The sequence below is a fragment of the Macrotis lagotis genome, chromosome 3 (genome assembly GCF_037893015.1).
Source record: "Macrotis lagotis isolate mMagLag1 chromosome 3, bilby.v1.9.chrom.fasta, whole genome shotgun sequence".
NCBI classification, from domain to species: Eukaryota; Metazoa; Chordata; class Mammalia; order Peramelemorphia; family Peramelidae; genus Macrotis; species Macrotis lagotis.
This window is the reverse complement of record NC_133660.1, coordinates 237,832,232-237,852,980: the sequence shown is the minus strand read 5'-3', so window position 1 is coordinate 237,852,980 and position 20,749 is coordinate 237,832,232. Positions and strand designations below refer to the sequence as shown.

General features: G+C 40.6%; 1 protein-coding gene across 3 annotated transcripts in view; it reads left to right on the top strand.

The window, feature by feature from the left end:
* DENND2B (DENN domain containing 2B) overlaps positions 1-20,749 on the top strand; it is a 239,703-nt gene that overhangs the window by 47,041 nt on the left and 171,913 nt on the right. The window contains exons 2-3 of one of the 3 annotated variants that reach the window (XM_074230257.1): positions 12,188-12,241; positions 19,979-20,067. The gene's annotated coding sequence lies outside the window, so the exon portion shown is untranslated. The other 2 variants (XM_074230256.1, XM_074230260.1) reach the window with 2 other exon arrangements.

Here is a 20,749-nt window from a genome sequence, read left to right as displayed (position 1 = left end):
GCCACACAGAGCTGGTTCTCTAGGAAAGTTCTCTCTTCTTTGTGGGTGGAGGGTGGGGGGGTGTTGAGAACCCACGGAGGAGGGGGCTCCTTATGTGGTCCTTTCCCCAGTCTCAAATGCATGACCCTTTGAAAAGCTACATATTTAATATATATATATATGTATATATTATATAATTTGGGCTATAAACTCTTGAATAGTCTCCTTGACCTTTATCTTCCCATCACCATCCAACCCTGAGCAACAGACACTTCTATCAGACAGGCTGATCAGGACAGTTAGGAATGAAGTCTAAATATAACTTTCTCTGTCTGGATGCAACTCTGCCCAGGCTTCTGACAACCTCTTTCCCTGACTATAACTGCAGGAAGCAAGTAGGGAGAAGAGATAACAATGGAGAAGGGACTGGTCCTTTGTTGGGTGAAAGGTCAAAGACCAGGGACTACCAAAAACTTTGGTTCTCAGCCAATGGTCAGCTCACAAAGGCTGATTGAGTGTCTGCTGTGTGAGAGGTGCTGTGCTAGGTCTTGTGGGAGATTCCAGAAATATATAAATAGTATAGTCTGGTTAGGGAACAACAAACTAACATATAGGATGTAGAGAATGAGAAAGTGCTAATCTTTGTGATCTGAATAAAGTTAGAGTTTAGAAGTCTTTAGCCCACCATTTTGTTTTTCTTGCTTCTGACACTAAGGAGGGGAGAGGCAAGAAGGAGAGAATATGAACCTTAAAATAAAATTGCAATAATAACAAAGTTTACATTCACCTAGAGGAAGCTTCTAGCTCTTTTCTGGGGTCCGGATTTAGGAGAGTTGTTTAATGATTCAAGAGCATGCATAGTCATTGAGTACATAGAGACTTAAGTAGTTGAGAATTCAAAATTTGCAAGTGAGATAGGGTTTCATCTAGGGTCATCATATACAGTCAAATATCTATACATTCCCTTTTCCCCTCCATTTTTTTCCCCTGCCTCTTTCCCTAACCTCCTTCCTCTTTCTTTCTCCCTTTTGCTTTCTTCCATTCTTTCCTTCTTTTTCTTTCCTTTCTGACATTTTTGTATTTCAGAACTGAATTGCATATTAGATATTGATCATTGTATATTGTTATTTAACCTTGTTATTTAACCTTGACTAATATTCCTGCCTAATTGGGGTCAGAATATCAAGGAAAATCACAGAATCACATTTCTTTTAGACCCAGAAAGAATTCATCTTCCTTATTTTATAGGTAAGAAAACTGAGGTCCATAGAGGCCAGAATAATTTGACCAAGATTATATAGTGAGTTAGTGACAGAAGAAGGGATTAGAACCAATTAAATTCAATTTTTATTAAGGCAATTATGTACTACAATGGGTAGAGTATGGATTGGAGCCAGGAAGACTCATCTTCCTGAGTTCAAATCTGGGCTCAGACACTAGCTATTTAGCCCTGGGCAATTCACATAATCCTATTGGCCTCAGTTTCCTCATCTGTAAAATGAACTGGCAAACAATGTGACAAAGCATTCTAGTATCTTTGCCAAGAAAACTCCAATAAGTTCACAAAGAGTCAGACATGACTGAACAATAACTGAATTTATTAAGTGGCTAATCCTTGAAATGGTCTCTGCCATCAAAGAGATTACAATTCTACTGGTGGAATATAACATCAGTCAAATAACATGCATTTATTAAACCCCTAATATGTACCAGACACTGTGGATTCAAAGATAAAAGTGAAAAAGCCTCTGCCCTCAACTCACTTATGTTCTGCTAGGGGAAGGGCAAGATGTGTACAGATTGGACAAATTCAGGTTCCTTTGAGGGAGAGAACATTAACTATGGCAGAGGAATGGGAATAAGGAAAAACTCATGGAAAGGTCAGCCTCTGTACATGGCTTTTGAAAGAATATGAAGGGATGTCGAGAGTCAGAGTCGAGGCATGTCTGTGCATGGATGAATGCTGAGTTTGAGAGACAGTCACCTAGATTGTCTGAAACATAAAAAGCTTTGAAAGAGAGTAATCTGAGCTGTTAGGAAAGTTGTATCATGCTGGGGAATATATCTGTTATCTTTGAACCAGTAGGAACTCACTGAAAATCTTTGAGCAGGAGAGTGATCTGTGAAATTATATGGTTATTAGAAAAACTATTTTGGCATCTGTGTGGGTGATAGATTGACAAATGGGGAGATAGATTAATAGGCTTCTAATCCAGTTTGTCATTGACATTGACAGTGAAGTGAAGGAGGTGGATGCAAGAGATTCTAATGGAAGTGGCATTGTTAAGACTTAGTGATTGTTTTTTGGGTATGGGAGTAGAGTTGAAGAGGAGTGAAGAATGGGGGGGTGGAGCCAAGATGGTGGCGTGAAGGCAGCATTCCCCGACAACTCCGACCCCCCAAACCCCCCAAAAACAAATGAAGGCTCTAGCCAAAATTTAGAGAGGTAGAACCCACAGAAAGACTGAGTGATACATTTTCCCAGTCCAAGACAACTTAGAAGTCCCAGGGGAAAGGTGTGTTTCACCAAGACCAGGGGGTGGGGAAAAAAGCCACTGCACAGCCCAGCCCAACCCAGAGATCACCAGCAACAGCTTGAAGAGGAGAGGAGAGAACTCTGCTGCACCTGGGTGAGTGTGGAGTGAGGAGCACCGACCACAGAACCTGCAGCAAGAATCGGGAGAAAGCATCCTGCACCCCCAGAGAAGGTAAGGGAAATCTGCAGAAATCTCTCTGCTCTCCCTGGGGCAGGACTCTGCTGTCACTCAGACTCTGGGTACAGTTTAGGCTTCCTTACTAAGATAGCTGGATCCAGCCTTATAGCCCCAGGGCAGAAGGCAGTGCTGTGGTCATCTACGTATCAAAGCACAGGCTAGAGAGCTTAAGACCTTGGAAGAATAAAGGTCCCAGTGGGGTGTCCCCCCCAAAAAAAAGAACCCCAAAGCCTTGGAAGTGCTGTAAATTAGCCTTGGGCTGAGGTAATGAGTAAACAACAGAAAAAGAAGGATCTGACCATAGAGAATTACTTCAGTCCTATGGAAGGTCAAAACACATACTCTGATGATGACAAAATTGAAGTTTCTGTTTCCAAAACCTCCAAGAGAAATAGAAAATGGGCTCAGACTGTGGTTGAGCTCAAAAAAAAGGCTTTGAAAAGCAATTCAGGGAGGTGGAGGAAAAATTGGGAGGAGAAATGAGAGCAATGCAGAAAAATCATGAAAACCAAATCAAAAGCTTGGTGAAAGAAATATAAAAAAATACTGAAGAAAATAATATGTTAAAAACCAGTTTAGGCCTAATGGAAAAAGCAAAACAAAAGGCAAATGAGGAGAAGAATGCCTTAAAAAGCAGAATTGGCCAGCTGGAAAAGGAGATAAAAAAACTCTCTGAAGAAAGTAACTCCTTCAAGTGCAAAATGAAACTAAAGGAAGCTGGTGACTTTGCAAGAAATCAGGAAGAAATAATACTCTTCCAAAAAAGCCAAAAATTAAATGAAAATGTGAAGTATCTCATTGGAAAAAACAACTGACCTTGAAAACAGATCCAGAAGAAATAATGTGAACATTATTGTACTATCTGAAAGCCACGACCAGGAAAAGAACCTAAACTTCATTTTTCAAGAAATAATACAGCAAAATTGCCCTGAGATCCTAGAAGCTGAAGGTAAAATAGAAATTGAGAGAATTCACCAGTCACCCCCTGAAAGGATTCCAAAAGAAAAACTTCCAGTAATATTATAGCCAAATTCCAAAACTCCCAAATCAAAGAGAAAATTCTAAAAGCTACCAGAAACAGACAATTCAACTACCGAGGCTCCATAGTCAGGATTACACAGAATCTGGCAGCATCTACATTAAGGGCTTGTAGAGACTGGAATATGATATTCCAAAAGGCAAAAGATCTTGGTTTACAACCGAGAATCAATTACCCAGCAAAACCGAACATCCTCTTTCAGGGGAAAAGATGGATTTTCAATGAAACCGGGGACTTTCAAACTTTCCTAACGAGATGACCAGAGCTAAACAGAAAGTTTGATCTCCAAGTATAGGACTCTGGTGAACCATAGAGGGAGTGGAAGAGAGGAACTAACTATGAGGAACTTGATGATGTTGAACTGTTTGCATTCCTGCATGGGAAGAAGATATTGATAACTCATATGAACTTTCTCATTTATAATAGCTGTTAGAAGGAGCATATATAGATAGGACATAGGAAGGAGTGGGATATAATAGTATGATGTGGTAAAGGGATGGAGTCAGTGGGTGATGGGGGAAAGTACTGGAAGGAAGGAAAAGGAGATGAAGAAGCTGAGAGATTTCACACAAGAGTCAAAAAAAAAGCTTTTTTCAATGGAGTGGGGGGGAGGCAAGGGGGAATGAGTGACCCTTCATTCTCATCAGAAATGGCTGAGGGAGGAAATAGCATAAACACTTAATAGGGTGAGGAAATTTGTCTTGCCCTGGAGAAGGATGGGAGAAAAGGAACAAGATGAGGGGGGGATGGGGGAGGGAAGGGGGGGAATAGGTGACAGAAGAGAGGGGAGATCAAGGGAGAGGGTACTCAGATGCAACATGCTTTTGGACAGGGCCAGGATGAAAGGAGAGAAAGAATAGAATAAATGAGAGTGGGGAGAAATAGAGTGGAGGTACAGCTAGTGATAGCAACTGTGGGGAAAATATAGAAGCAACTTCTCTGGTGGACTTATGATAAAGAAAGGAACTCACCCCAGAGACAGAGCCATTGGAATCTGAACACAGACTGAAATACAATTTTTTTCTCTCTCTATTCTTGAGTTTTCCCATCTTCTTGGGGGGAGGAGGTTTATGTTTATTCTTATGTTTACACTTATAACATTCGATTTAGGGGGCGGCTAGGTGGCGTAGTGGATAAAGCACTGGCCCTGGAGTCAGGAGTACCTGGGTTCAAATCCAGTCTCAGACACTTAAAAATTACCTAGCTGTGTGGCCTTGGGCAAGCCACTTAACCCCATTGCCTTACAAAAAAAAAAAAACCTTAAAAAAACATTCAATTTACATCAATGTATGGCATGGAAACAATGTAGAGACTGTCAGACAGCCTTTGGGATGAGGGGAAGGGAGGAGGGGGAAAATTGTAGAATTCAGAGCCTTGAAAAAAAGATGGGTATAATTTACTATTGTATATAATTGGAAAACAAATAAAATGTTTTAAAAAAAAAGGAAGAGTGAAGAATGAAAAAATGCCTCCTATGTTATGAAACTGGTTAACTGGGAGAATGGTGGTGCTGTCAAAAGATTGTGAAGAAAATCCACATTTAGGGGGAAAGCTATGAGTTCTGTTTTGGACTTTGAGTTTGAGGTATGTCTCTACTTGGGATAACTGGGTAGGGGTGTGCCTTGGGCTACTAGTGATGAATGTAGTTCAGGAGAGAAACTTGGGTTGAATATAAAGATTTGGGAGTCATCTGAATAGGGATTTTTTGATTCATTAGGAGCTAGTTAATTAATAAGCATTATAACTGAAAACTTCTCTTATCTCTTGGAAGGCTGCTGTTTCAGTCTCATCTAGAAATAAAACTGTGTGACTGCTACATTTCACCTTTCATCTGTACTGTCAAAGCAATTCCCTCTCATCCTCCTCTTGGTCCTCCTTCCTGGCCAGATTAGTTGGACTTGATGGAACTCCTAGCTTCATGAACCCGCAGGGTCATCTTCAGGCTTGTAAACATCTGATGCTCTATCCTTTACTCAGGAAAGAAAACACAAGTCAGAAAAGGCAGCCACGGACTAGGCAGACTACCCCTATTCAAACTTCCATGAGAAAGTGATTGCTATCACATTGGAATGGGGAAGGGTCAGCCCATCCCTTAGCTCTCACTAGAAATCTAGGTATGATGGGCTCTGGAGGGTTGATGGAAGAACAAGTCGTCTGATAGTTCTCTCATTTTAACTGCTTCAGGATCCATCTCTCATGCTACTATGATGGGAATGGGTAGATCCAAGTTTTCTGCATCATAACAAAGCAAAAAAACCTTTTAGGGTTAGGTCACCAATTACTGAAAGTAGCCAAGAAATTTGCCGTTTTCCAAGGTCCAAGTGCTAAGAACATGTAGTCATTTAGAAGTATCTATGCATGCTCTGTACAACCTATGTTACTCATGCATGAATATATATGAGAGACTTTTTTTTTCTGTGAACAGGAAAATACTAAAGATCCTGGAAAAAGAATTCTGTTTCTTAATATATTGTTACATGTCTTCCCTCCCCAGGATTTTCTTAGACTTTGAGATTGGCACATATGATTAACCTTTGTGGACTAAGTTATTTTTCAGGTCCTGTTTTTAGGATACTCTGATAATATTTGGTCAGTTCTTTGATTTTTTTTCTCCCTTTTTTCTTATCTTTTCTATCAGTGACTTTGGGTTTCATATCAAGGAAGAGTGAAAAAGAAAACTATTTAGTTACAGAAAGAACTAAAGGAGAAAGCTGACGGCTACCAGCTTTGGAGGGCAACATTTTGGAGAACCCTGCTTTCAAGGAGTGTGGGATGTTGGGCCCTAATCTAATAGCTTTCCTGTGGGTTTGGCTTCCCATGTCTGTGAAATTCAGTAGACATCTCCTGGCTGGAGCTGGTTGTTCTGATAATATCTGGGAATGATGCATCTCTCAGGAAGCAACTGGGACTTCTCTGAGCAGAAACAGACATTAAAAAACAAGGTACCAATATTGGGTTATGTATTTCAGTTCATGACAGTTTAGAGTTAGCCCTACCGGCTGCGCATTTTTAGTTTTTTGTCTGGGGATATTTTGATTTGGGGGTGGTGGTGGTCCTGCAAGGTACCACAGTGGATAGAACACTGGGCTCGGATTCAGGAAGACTCATTTTTCTGAGTTCAAATCTGTAGTCAGACCCTTACTTGCTGTGTTGTGTGACCCTGGGCAAGTCACTGCACTCTGTTTGCCTCAGTTTCCTCATCTGTAAAATGAGCTGGAGAAGGAAATGGCAAATTACTCCAGAATCTTTGCCAAGAAATCTCCAAATGGGGTCACGAAGTGTCAGACACAACTGAAATAAGAGTCAGACATAACTGAAATTAAAATTCCAGTTGTGAGGTCTGTACCAGACTGGAGGAGAGTTTGAAGGACAGTTCAAGGTGTTTCTCTTCTCTGGAAGAGTGATTGTCTGCTTTTCTTCTGTGTGGTTAGTCTGCACCTACCTACCTCTTGGAGCCCTGCTGGAATAAACTGGAATAAATCAATGCTTGTTTATTTATTTTTTAATCCAAAAAAAAAAAAAAACTGACACTGAAAATATCTGTCTTTACCTTGCACAACTCCCATGGCTTTTTCGGATCACTAAGGCCCTTCTGTTGGCTCTTGAGGATGCTCTTGCTGACCCTTTGCTTACAACAGTCTCTGTGGAGTCTCTGAATAGGAACAGATGATTTACTAAGCAGTGATACATCTCATGGGAGCATACGATAAACGCCCACTTCTGCCAAATTTTTCCCTGACTAGACTTAGAATGTTGTGGATGAGTCACAGTGAAGCCTGATTCCTCTCCTACCTCCTAAGGATCTTTCTTGTAAAGAAGTTTTCTCAAGAATTATTTATTATTATTTTTTTTGGTGGGAGGAGGCAATTGGGGTTAAGTGATTTGACCAGGGTTATACAGCTAGTAAATGTCTGAGGCTGAATTTGAACTCTGCTCCTCCTGGGCCAATGCTCTATCCATCCTAACTATTGTTTGTTTTGACCAGAAACCCTGAAAGTCTTCTCCCAGATTGATTTTTCTTGGACTATGTGAAAGAGGCTCCTTGCTTCTTTTCTCTCACCTGCCTTAATCACTGAGATACCTTGAGGATCTTACCCTTCCAACAATTTTTTCCCTTTCTTTTTCAGAAATGGTATTTTTTTTTATCTCTTGCCTAACTTTAATGACTGGATGGTGTTGCTTCAAACTGTGACCTGGGAAAGACTGAGTTTTTAAAAAACTAAGGTCTCCCCCTGTATCCAGGATAATCTCCTCTTGTCCTGATCCATATCCCTGGTTCCAGAGGAGAAATTGAGGCTGGTGACTTTGCACAGTCCCCATCACTCAAATCCAGTTCACTTGGATATTGTGGCATCACCTCCTTGATGTCTGAGACAGGACAAACACAACCACCACCACTTAGCTGCCCCTTTCCCATGCATTATGAATTGGCAACATTATTGCTCCAACAGAGGAGTGGTTTTGCTCATCCATTACCTTGACAACTTTGAGATTGAGGTTTGATTCCTCCAGAATCAAATATAAAGTTCTCTGTTTTGACATTAAAAATCCTCTCTACCCTTCCTCCTTCTACAAGAAGTCTTTCTTGGTCTTCCTTGATGCTAATGCCTTCCCTCTATTGATTATCTCCAATCTGTCCCATCTTTAGCTAGTGTCTTTGCACAAGGCTCCCTCTCTTTAATCAATCTTATGTGCAAGTTAAGATATCACTTTCCTGAAGTCATGGTATTCTTCAAAATTGAAGGACAACTAATAACTAACTAGCTAGCTAACAAGCTATTTGTCTGTTGTGTCCTCCACTGGACTGTTGAGAGCAGTCCATGTCTTTTGCCTCTCCTTGCATCCCCAGAACTTAGCATAGTGCCTCCCTGAATGCATGTTTCTTGATGGGTTGGCTGGCTGTGAGGAAGAGCAATTTTGTTTGTTTAATTTTAATTTTTTTTTTTTTTGCAGGCTGTGTTAATGCTAGTGTTGCTTCAGTTAGCATTGAGCTAATTGAATATTGGTCAATTCAACTTAAAAGGAGGATAAAAAACATTTTTTGAACTTGTGGGGCTGGAGATTGGTATCAGGAAAATGATTTCACCCCAGCCCTTAGCGATGTCAGCTTTTTTTCTCCTTTGGGGGCAGGTCTGGTTTGTCTATGGGCCATGACTAATGTTGCCTGCTTCCTCTTCAAACTCTGATCTGAAGATAGTAACTAGTCTTTGCTTTACTCAGTGGTTGGGAGTTGTAGCAGAAGTCTTACTCCCCAGCAGGGGAGGAATCAGCAACATCAGGATCAGATGTTAGGGTGCAAGAAACCACTCTGCTGGAGGAGAGTCTTGGGATATAGAGCAGGACTGTCATACTGGAGGGACTGGGACCCAGAATCGCCAGCTGAAAATGGAAATGGGAAGTATTTCCCCAAATAAATCAGAGTTAATGAATAGATAAAAGAAATAGATAAAATAATAGGAGATCATGTTAATTAGCTGTTTGTTAAGTGATTTGTCCAGGGTTATACAGCTAGCAAAGGTCTGAGGTCAAATTTGAACTCTGGTCATCCCCTTCAGGAATCCATTTCTATTTGAGTTTGATACCACTGGCATTGATTCCCAGAAGCTCACTGTGTAAACAGTTATAAAGTTTACATAGAGCAACAAGTTTCCAGTATTTGATGATTTGGAGAATCCCAACTTTGACCTCATCTCTCTATGACTTTTGTTTTTTAGGTTTTTTTGCAAGGCAATGGGGTTAAGTGGCTTGCCCAAGGCCACACAGCTAGGTAATTATTAAGTGTCTGAGGCCGGATTTGAACCCAGGTACTCCTGACTCCAGGGCCGGTGCTCTATCTACTGTGCCACCTAGCCGCCCCCTATCTATGACTTTTTGAGGAGTTTTATTTTTCTTCCTAGACAGGTCCAGTTTCAGAATCTCTTATGTTAGCTTTCTTAGAGAAGAAACAAGGTCCTTTTTTGGACCTGGAATCATAAAGACCTGAGTTTGAATCTTGCCTCAAAAACTTACTAGCTGGATGGTCATGGACTCAACTACTGTCTGCTTCAGTTTCCTCATCTGTAAGATGGATATAATAATATCATCTACCTGCTGTGGTTGTTGTGAGATTAAAATTCTTGGGAGACATGCCATGGAATTCAAAATCGAAAAGATTTGCCTACTGACTTACATATATGAGCTGAAAGAGAGCGGTAGCTTAGATAGAAATAGGGAAGTTTGAAGGGGCAGCTAGGTGGCGTGGTGGAGAGAGCACCGGCCCTGGAGTCAGGAGTACCCGAGTTCAAATCTTGCCTCAAATACTTAATAATTACCTAGCTGTGTGGCCTTGGGCAAGTTACTTAACCCCATTGCCTTGCAAAATAACCTACCCCCCCCCCCCCAAAGTAGGGAAGTTTGGAAGAAGGCTGGATTTGGGGGAAAATATGAATTCTGTTTTGAGCATGTTGAATTTGAGATGCCTCCAGTTTGAAATGCCAATAGGCAATTGGTGACACTGGAGGGAAGTTCCAGAGGTGAGATTGGAGTGAATGAACCCTTATCCTAGAGATAATAATTAAACCTGGACTCTGAAGTGGTCGCCAAAAGAGAGAGACTAGAGAGAGAGAAAGGAATCTAGGACAGAGCTTTGGAGAATACACACATTTAAGGGATACAGTTTGGAAACACAGAAGTTGCTGTGAGGCAGGAGATGACCCAGAACAAGATCACTATCCAGAAAACCCAACAAGAGAGAATCAGAGAATTAGGGAGTCATCAATAGTGTCAAATGCAACAGGGTTAGCTGAGAAAGATGAAGACTGAGAAAGTACAATCAGATTTAATCACGAGGAGAGTATTGACTGTGTGACCCTGAGCAAGTCCCTTAACCCTAATTATTGAGAGAGAGAGAGAGAGAGATCAATGGTAGCACCTTTGGAAAAAACACTTTCAATTGAATGAACAGGGTCAGAAGCCTAATAATAAAGGATTGGGGGAGTCTAGATGGCAGAGTAAAGGCTGAAAAAGGGTTAAAGGACTGAGTGACAAAAGAGGAAGTCTAGGTGATGAGTGTAGAGAAATTTTTCCAGGAGCTGACTGAGAAAAGAAGAGAGTTGGGACCCAGGACTTGGGGGCATGGCAGACTCTAGAGGGCAGTTAGCCATGCTTGAAATATGTAGAGGAGGATCCAGTAGATGGGCAGAAGTTGGGGATTAGAAGGCAAGAGCGTGGATATTTAAGTGAGTAATCTGCTGGAAGAGATGAGGAGATTTGAACTGGGTAATGTCTGAGTTCCTTTCCCACTGACATTCTGTGACTGTTAAACTATTCTAGGTCCTTCTCAGCTAGGTCTTTGAGAGGCAACTAGCAGGGCTATAGTTAAAAAAAAAGAGTTAATCCCTTACTGTTTTCTTGGGATGAATGTGGGGTAGGGAGCTGGCACAGGCCCCCTATGATAGCCCTGGCAACACAGGAGATTTCAGCACCTGCTGAATGGGGCTTTTCCTGTTCTCTGGGGATGCCTGTAAAAACATAGTGTTGTGCCAGTGTAGGATAACATATTTGGTCCTGCCAAGCCTTCTTTGCTGGGCAGCTAAAAATCAAGTTTTCTTTTCATATTGGAATATTTGAATTTTCTTGATTCAGAGGTCTTGATATAACCCATCTTACAGACTGATTATAATTGAGCAGGCCTGACTCAGATATGCCTGGGGTGGTTGATTTCTTTTGGGACTTGTATCCAAAGTAGATGGTGTATGTCCCCACTCACTTCCAGGCAATACCCTAAAGTTCTTTTCCAAAAGCATTGGTTTGAATCCTTTCTTCTGCTTTTCACCCTCCCCTAAGCAAGAACCCCCAAACTTCCATTCTTTCCTCCAGGAAGGGGGAAGATCTTTGTAGTCTGTGGCTGTCTGCTTGACCTGTCAGATCACCTCAAGGCTCTGAGCCTCCCACCCCACTCCATGCATGCCTCTCTCTCTCTCTCTCTCTCTCTCTCTCTCTCTCTCTCTCTCTCTCTCTCTCTGTCTGTCTCTCTACCTCTCTACCTCTGCAGACACTTGTGAAGCCAGGGAGTCTCTCTGCTGCTTTCATGGTGTTCCCTAATTGATAATCCACAAAGCAAGTACATTCTGAGCCTAATAAAACAGATATATCTTCTCAGTTCAGAATGCTAAACCACAGGAGGTGGGGAGAATTTAAAATAGAATAGAATTTTTGGGGTTGGAAGGAACCTCAGAAATCATCAAGTCCATCTCAGACTTTCTCAGACCCCTATGAGCTGTGTGACCCTGAATAAATCACGTAACTGCTGTCTGTCTCAGTTTTCCCCAACTATAAAATGGGGAATAAGAATAGCACCTCCCTCCTAGAGTGGTTGTAAGACAATATTTAGAGAAGTGTTTAGCACAATTCCTAGTACATGGCTGGTGGTATATAAATACTTAATTCCTTCCCCTTTCACCTCTTCTTTTTACAGATGAAAAAGCTGAAATCCAGAGAGGTTGTTGACTTGTCCAAGGTTAGAGAGCCAGTAAGTGGACCCACCAGCTCTATGACCTCACTCCTGTCCCATTTCTCTCCAAATATGATGTCATCGCTCACAGTTTTGACTGTGAGACCAGATGTTACTGAGCAATGATGCTGCAGGTCTCCTCTGGGGACTTTGTCTGTTCCACTCTGGAACCCAGGAGGGGAAGAGAGTATTCATTAGGGAGGGACTCTACCCAGCAAGAAGATCTGAGCAATTCATTTTCTTCTCAGAAACAGCTTCAGCAGCTGTGGAGAGCCATGATTTGATGGGTGGCCTGTTGGGGCTTTCTTTGTGGCAGAAACATGGATAGGATGAAGGTGGCAAGGATGAGGAGCAGACTTGAAACCCAATCTTAAAAGAAGGCAGAATGAGGATCTTTGGTTAGAAATGAATCAAGGATTTGAAGCTGAAGTCCAACTCCTTTGAAGTTCTCTCATCCGACCCCTTCCTACTTTGCCAGTCTTATAGCTTACTCTGGGATCCACTGGCCTCATAAGACACTCCATTTTTTTTTAGGCTTTTGCAAGGCAGTGGGGTTAAGTGGCTTGGCCAAGGCCACACAGCTAGGTAATTATTAAGTGTCTGAGACCGGATTTGAACCCAGATACTCCTGAATCCAGGGCCAGTGCTTTATCCACTGCGCCACCTAGCCGCCCCGACTGTAAGCTTCTTGAGGACAGGCATAGTTTAAAAAATCTTTCTTTATATCCCCATTGCTTAGTACAATAGACCATAGTGAAAGCATTTGACAAGAATGTTTTCATTAATCAAGAACTAAAGATGATCCAATAATGTAAGTCTGGCAATGCTGACTATTTACCTGGCAGTGTTATTCCCAATGCTAGGCAGCTTCCAGGAAACCAAAGTCTTTGGGTTCTGAGGAGAGTATGTGACTTTATTGACCATTAGACTGACAGACAGGTTAACCATTCTGTACTGTCAAAAAAGGTATTGCCAAAAATCACCATAATGGTGTGATATCTGTTTCACACCTTGACCTGATTTGATAGAAAACAGAACTTCTGGTGATATCTGGATGATTTGGGAGTTCTTGGCCTTATAGCTATGAGTTTCTTCCCATATCAGTGAGGCCTTAAAGAAATTCTGTTTCCTATCAGATCAAGCCAAGGGGTGAAACAGTTCTGGAAAAGGCAGTGAGAAGCATGTCTTTTTCACAACATTACCTCACTCTAATAAATGTAATGTGCAGGACATGTCATCATGTATATGACCACATGTTCCTCTTTGAACACGAAGGATAAACTGGTGCTACTACCACTACTACTGTTGCTGCTACTACTGTAACAACTATTGCTGCTGCTGCTACTACTACTACTAACTACTGCTATTCCTACTACTACTACAAATACGACTGCTAACTTACTACTACTACTACTACTACTACTGCTGCTGCTGCTACTACTACTACTCACTACTACTTCTATTCTTATTACTACTACTAACTTACTATTACTACAACTACCTACTGATACTACTACTGCTGCTGCTGCTGCTACTACTACTACTAACTACTACTTCTATTCTTATTACTACTACTAACTTACTATTACTACAATTACCTACTACTACTACTGCTGCTGCTGCTGCTACTACTACTAACTACTACTTCTATTCTTATTACTACTACTAACTTACTATTACTACAATTACCTACTACTACTGCTGCTGCTGCTGCTACTACTACTACTACTCACTACTACTTCTATTCTTATTACTACTACTAACTTACTATTACTACAATTACCTACTACTACTACTGCTGCTGCTACTACTACTACTACTCACTACTACTTCTATTCTTATTACTACTACTAACTTACTATTACTACAACTACCAACTACTACTACTGCTGCTGCTGCTACTACTACTAACTACTACTTCTATTCTTATTACTACTACTAACTTACTATTACTACAATTACCTACTACTACTGCTGCTGCTGCTACTACTACTACTACTCACTACTACTTCTATTCTTATTACTACTACTAACTTACTATTACTACAACTACCAACTACTACTACTGCTGCTGCTGCTACTACTACTAACTACTACTTCTATTCTTATTACTACTACTAACTTACTATTACTACAATTACCTACTACTACTGCTGCTGCTGCTACTACTACTACTCACTACTACTTCTATTCTTATTACTACTACTAACTTACTATTACTACAACTACCAACTACTACTACTGCTGCTGCTGCTACTACTACTAACTACTACTTCTATTCTTATTACTACTACTAACTTACTATTACTACAACTACCTACTACTACTACTACTGCTGCTGCTGCTGCTGCTGCTGCTGCTACTAACTACTACTTCTATTCTTATTACTACTACTAACTTACTATTACTACAACTACCTACTACTACTACTACTACTGCTGCTGCTGCTGCTGCTACTGCTACTACCACTTCTATTCTTACTACTACTACAATTACTACTGCTAACTTACTTACAACTACAACTACTACTACTACTGCTACTACTACTACTAGGTGGACCATACATGTGAACTAAGAATACTGAAGTTTAATGAGGTTAAATGACTTGCCCTGGGCCATACACCTAGAGGGAGGCAGCCTTTTGATTTTAAGAGTCTTCATGAGGAGGTTAGGTGGCTACTGCTATGGGATATATTTAGAGGCTTTCTTTTTAAGTATTTGTCAACCTACATGAACTCATAATTCCTTTCTAGCACTAATATTCTGGGATTCTAAGTTATTCCAAGTTTCTCTGGACACTTTGAGAGGCAATTAGCAAGAATATAGTTTTACAGTGTAAAGACTGGCAAATAGCCTTCTGTGGGGGGTGGGGGGAGGAAAACAAGATTAGGGGAAAAATTGTAAAACCCCAAAATAAATAAAATCTTTTATTTAAAAAAAATAGTTTTAAATTTTTTACGTGATTTTTTAAAAAATTTCATTGACTTCCTTGTTGAAAGGGGACTCAGGAAGTCTAGTTGGAACTAGTAGCCAAAATCCCATATTTATTGGAAATCTCCCACATTTTATTGTGAACTATCCTGTTCTATCTTTATGATAACAATGACTAAATCAGTCTCCTCTCAAGACTGAGGCTGGCTGTGAGAACATTGGTTTCTCACTTTTCACCTTCATCTTCCATTAGCTTGGCCAGACCTTCCTGGAACTGAATTCTAAGAGAGATGTGAGTGATCAGAGGGGAGTGGACAAGGGGTTTTAAGACCATATACAGGCTTCTCCTTTCTCACATCACTCTGATGCCTTTAACCCTTTAGCTTCCTTGGGTATTGCTCCCCGATTTTCCATTGTCTCTTCTCTGACTAAACAACTAAGCATATTACTATGATGTATTACTCTTAGTAGGTACATGGTATCTATTAGTCAAATGAATGTTATTTGTTGAAAGATGTCTTACTAGAAATTTGCTATCCTGAAGGCAAGATATCACTGAGTGTTGGGCAGTCTGGCAAACAGCAGTATGATGTTATGGTCTTGGAAGTGTAGACTAGTAATTGAGTGAATAGGGAGGGCTTGGAGAGGGTTCAGAGGAAAGGAAGCACCCGAAGAAAGGTCTGGGAAAAATAGGCCTTTTGAGGAGACACTACAGTCTGAACTTGTTTAGCCAATAGCCAACAGACAAATGAGGAAGGAGACTTAATTACAGCTCTTAAGTTTGTGAAAGAATATTGTATGAATGAAAGGGAACAGCTGTTCTAAGTTTTCTCTTAGTGCAGAACAGGATGAAATCATGGTTATTAAAGCAAGAGGTCTAATAGTGAGATGTTAGGAAGGACCCTCTGAAACTAGGCCTTGAAAGTTATGGACCCCCCCCCCCCCCCATGTAGAGGTGAAAGAAAGGAGAAACAGTCTTGTTCTGGTTTGATTTGAATCCAGGCCAGGAGGGGAAATGGTGGGTAGGAGGAAATTAAGAAACTTCTTTAGTTTCCTTCCAACTTAATTGAAGAAATTAAATTTTAAAAAACAAGGCTTTTATTGCTGTGTACAACCCCCTTTTCCCCAACCATGAAATTGCTGAAAAAGTCATGTAACTCAGCATACCACCAGGGGGTGCATCACCCACATGTTGGATCCAGTAGGGAGGCCTTGGGAAAACTAGAATTGGAGTTTGGAATAACTTTTCTTGTTCTAGAGACAGACTTAGCTACCTTGTATGAGCTTCAGACTCTTGACAGATGATCCTTCAAGCTTCCTCCTCCTTCTATTCCTCATCCTCTTCTTCCTCATCCTCCTTCTTCACAATTCTTCTCTATTGCACAATTTTTATATTGAGGGTGATGGAGATCAGTATGTGTTTTTTTCTTTTGAATGTGTTGCATTCTGGTCTAGAAGTTGTCGACTTGGGAAGGCAGAAGGGGTAGTCTTAGGGTTAGAATGGCATGAGCCAAGGGGAAGGATTTGTGGCATCCCTAGAATTTTATATCCATCCATTTCTGTTGGGAAGAGGAGCAAGGTCCCTAAAATTGTATATCCATCCATTTCTGCTGGGAAGGGGAACAAGGTCCCTAGAATTTTATATCCATCCATCTCTGTTGGGAAGGGGAACAAGGTCCTAAGTTTGAGTTTGGGGGTTGGCAGGGGGAAGGAATAGAGAAGATGCTTGACTCTGAGTTGGAGGAAGTTGACCATCTTGATCTAGGATTTACATCTAGATTATAGATCATCTTGGCCAACCCTCCTGTTTTGCAGGTGAGAAAATTGAAGTACTTTCTACTGCCACCATATTTCTTCCCTGTTATAGCACCATGGGAAATATTTGGCAGTTTTTTTTTTTTAGGTTTTTGCAAGGCAAATGGGCTTAAGTGGCTTGCCCAAGGCCAAACAGCTAGGTAATTATTAAGTGTCTGAGACCGGATTTGAACCCAGGTACTCCTGACTCCCAAGCTGGTGCTTTATCCACTGCGCCACCTAGCTGCCCCAGTATTTGGCAGTTTTAATCATCAGGAGCTAGTGATTTCATGTTTGTTTGCATAGGAAACCAGGAGCTCAAAGAAAGAGAAAACTAGGACTTTCTAAGATGATAATGGAACTCTCCCTAGGACAAATAGAATGGTTAGAACTTAGATGGTAAAGAGTTCTGGGTAAGGAGTCAGAAGGTAGAGGTCCTGGCTCTGGCCTTGCCACTAACTATCCAGTTACCATGTGAAAGTCATTTTTCCTCTTTTTGGCTACAGTTCTCTCTCCTGAAAAATGAAGAAGTTAGATTCAATAATCGTTAAAGCCTCTTTTAGCTCAAACATTGATTCTACATGATAGGGGTTCTTTCTAGTAATATCATCTAGCATTTCTATAATGACTTAAGGTTTGCAAAGAGACTTCATAGATATTTTCTCATTTTATCCTCATAACAATCTTGGGAGGAAGGGGGTTATTTTTATCCCTTTTTTTTTTTTTTTTTTTTTTTTTTTACATCTAGAAGCTGAGGTGACAGGGGTTGTGATTTACCCAGTCACACAGATAGTGAGAGTCTGAAGCTAGATTTGTACTCAGGTAAGCCTTCTTCAGAGCAGAGATGACTGTTAGAACATGACAAAAAAACAAAAATTCTCTTCTTTTCACCATTTTATTTCCTATCTTTTCCCCCCTCTCTTACCAAGGGAAAAAAATCCTCAAAAAGGTCAATTCTAGGTTCAGAGGGTTGGTTAGGAGGATTTTGATGGTCTGAGGTTCTAAGGGAGATGGTGTTTGATGCTCTTATTTTTTTTTAGAAGTTAGAAGTTGGCTTACTAATTCAGGAATTTCCCAGCATTGAAATTTGTAATACCTGATTTTCCCCTGCTAAATTTGTAACTTTTTTCTTTCTCCAACCCTTTCTAAATATCCTGTACAGCAAAAGTATCAGATGTGTTGCTGGCTGACTGGTGAAACACCTCAGTGCAACTGAACCATTAAAATGTAATTAGGAGGTGTTTAACAAAATAAATAAAAATACAACAGAATGTCAATTTGTGGTTTTCTAAGTCAGTTTGTGGCACAAAGTATCCATTTCTATTTGTTTGACATCACTGCTGTGCAGCATGCATATGTGCATTTACATGTATGGATATATGTGCCCAAATATATATATATATATATGTATATAGTATGTGTACAAATATAGATTGATACATGAATGTGTTTGTATACACAGTTGTTATTCAGTTTCAGTCATGTCAAACTCTTTATGACCCCATTTAGGTTTTCTTGGTGAAGACACGGGAATGGTTTACCATTTCCTTCTTCAGATCATTTTACAGATGAGCAAACTGAGACAAACAGAATGAAATGACTTACCCAGGGTCACACATGAACCTGGGAAGATGAGTTTTTCTGACCTCAGATCCGGCACTCTATCCCCTAGGCCATCTATCATCAGTCCAATATATATATATATATATATATATATATATATATATATATATATACATACACATAATACATATGTACACAAACACACATTATATGTCATAGATACACATGTCTAAATATATTCACATATACATGATATGTTTAAATATATACTTATATGCATGTGTTTGTATCTGTTTGTGTATACATATATTGAATTATAGACAATATATAGTATTTGTCTGTAATCCAATATCCTCCCTCAAATTACATCCATTTGTGACTTAGTAGCTAGGTCCTAGACGTCTTTATACTATATCCATGTATTTTTTTTTTCAAAATCTAAAATGAATTTAAAAATTTCAACTCTGAATTGAGATAACTAGAAGCAACCTGGGATGTTATAATACTTGGAAAAAGATCAATGAAATAAAGATTCTGTTTCTTCTTCTGTGCCCTGGAGCAAGTCATTTAGCTAATCAGTGTCTGTTTTCTCTTTTGAAAGATAGAAAGAATACTTAACTGCCTTTAAGAACCGAGTCTTGAGGTTGTTGTGAAATTCAAATGAATGTGAATTTTTTTGTGTGTGCATGTTGGAAAATTTAAAGTGTCTTATAAGCTCAAGATTATATATTTATATTTCTCATAAGATTTAGAACTAGAGGAAATGTTAATAATAGTCAGCCAGTCCAACCCCTGATATTATAGTTGGGAAAATGGAAGGGAAGTGACTTACTAAGGGTCACACAGGAAGGAAGCTGGAGCAAGTATTCATAGGTAAAGGAACAAAACATTTTTCTTCTAAACTATATGATTTAATGATATAAGGAGATGTTCTAAAAGTCTTAGTGCAGTTTTAAGCTATAGTTTAGGAGACTCCACCCTCATCATCTCTTTAGATTCTGAGATAATTCTGAGAAATGGGAGTGCAGGTGTTATTAATATGAACCCTTATTCATAAGGAAACCATGAGGCTCAAAAATTGGTGACTTGCCCAAGTTTTCAAAGCTGGTCAAGGGAGCGAGCTTGAAGACTCCCCAAAACCACACTTTTCCCATTAAACCCAGCGACTATAGACATGAGAAAAGGAGCGCTCTAAATTGTAGAGACTACCAAGACCACTCTAGTCTCGGGTAGGACTGCACCATAACTTGCAAACCTTATTCTTGTTGTCAATTAGTTTTTGCTCCCTGATTATGGTGGTCAATGATAGCAACTTGACCGTGCCCTTGAGGGCCATTCCAGCATCCTAAGTAAGACAGAACGGGAAGAAAGAGGGAGGATGAGATGGGAAGAGAATGGCAGCTTTGCGCTCTGCTGTGATAGTGAGACTGGATCACCACTGTCCTGACTGATTGCTTTGATTTTTAGGAAGATGAGAGACTGTCCAAGCTCTGACTGGAGCACCATGAATGCTTGCACTGACTAAAGCCATCCACAGGACCTGGGCCGGCAGCAGAGTAAGTAGAGGCCGCCAGTCTGGGCGGGCTCAGGGGAGGAGGTGGGTGCATTTCCGCCCACATCTCAGCCCGGAAAATCCCAAGTCCAGAAACAAGTCAAAGCAAGGCAGCACAACCCTCCCAACCCACTTCAGAGCCCAAAGCAGCATTTATTTCCTCTTCTGATCTTTGTAGCCAGTTCCCTCCTGTAATTCAGGACTCGTCCAAGTTATAGTATTTGAAAAAAACAAAACCAAACAAACGTAACAATACTGAGCCGACACTGGAGGGGAAGAGAACAAGCCAGTCTTGTGTCTGCTCCCCTCTCTTCTCTGGACTATTCGAGCAAGTCCCCAGGAAAACTCAATGCCTCTGTTTGACTGGAGGGAGGTAGGAGGGGGGCAATGTGGGAAAAACTGGGCTGATTGAAAGGGGGTGTTATTTCATGAATGCCTCCGGGATGGAGATGGCATGTATGTGACAGAGAGAGTGTTGGGGGGCGGGGGAGGCAGTAGAGTAATAGAGGAGAACAGGATGGAGATAGAGACAAAGAAGAGAGGAAGACACACATAGGGGGGAGAGAGAAATGAGAGGCAGAGAGAGAGGAGGAAAAGAAGAAGAGAGAGAGAAGAGGAGGGAAAGAGAAAAGAGAGGAGAGAGAGACACAGAGATAGTGTGGAGAGAGAGAGAGAGAGAGAGAGAG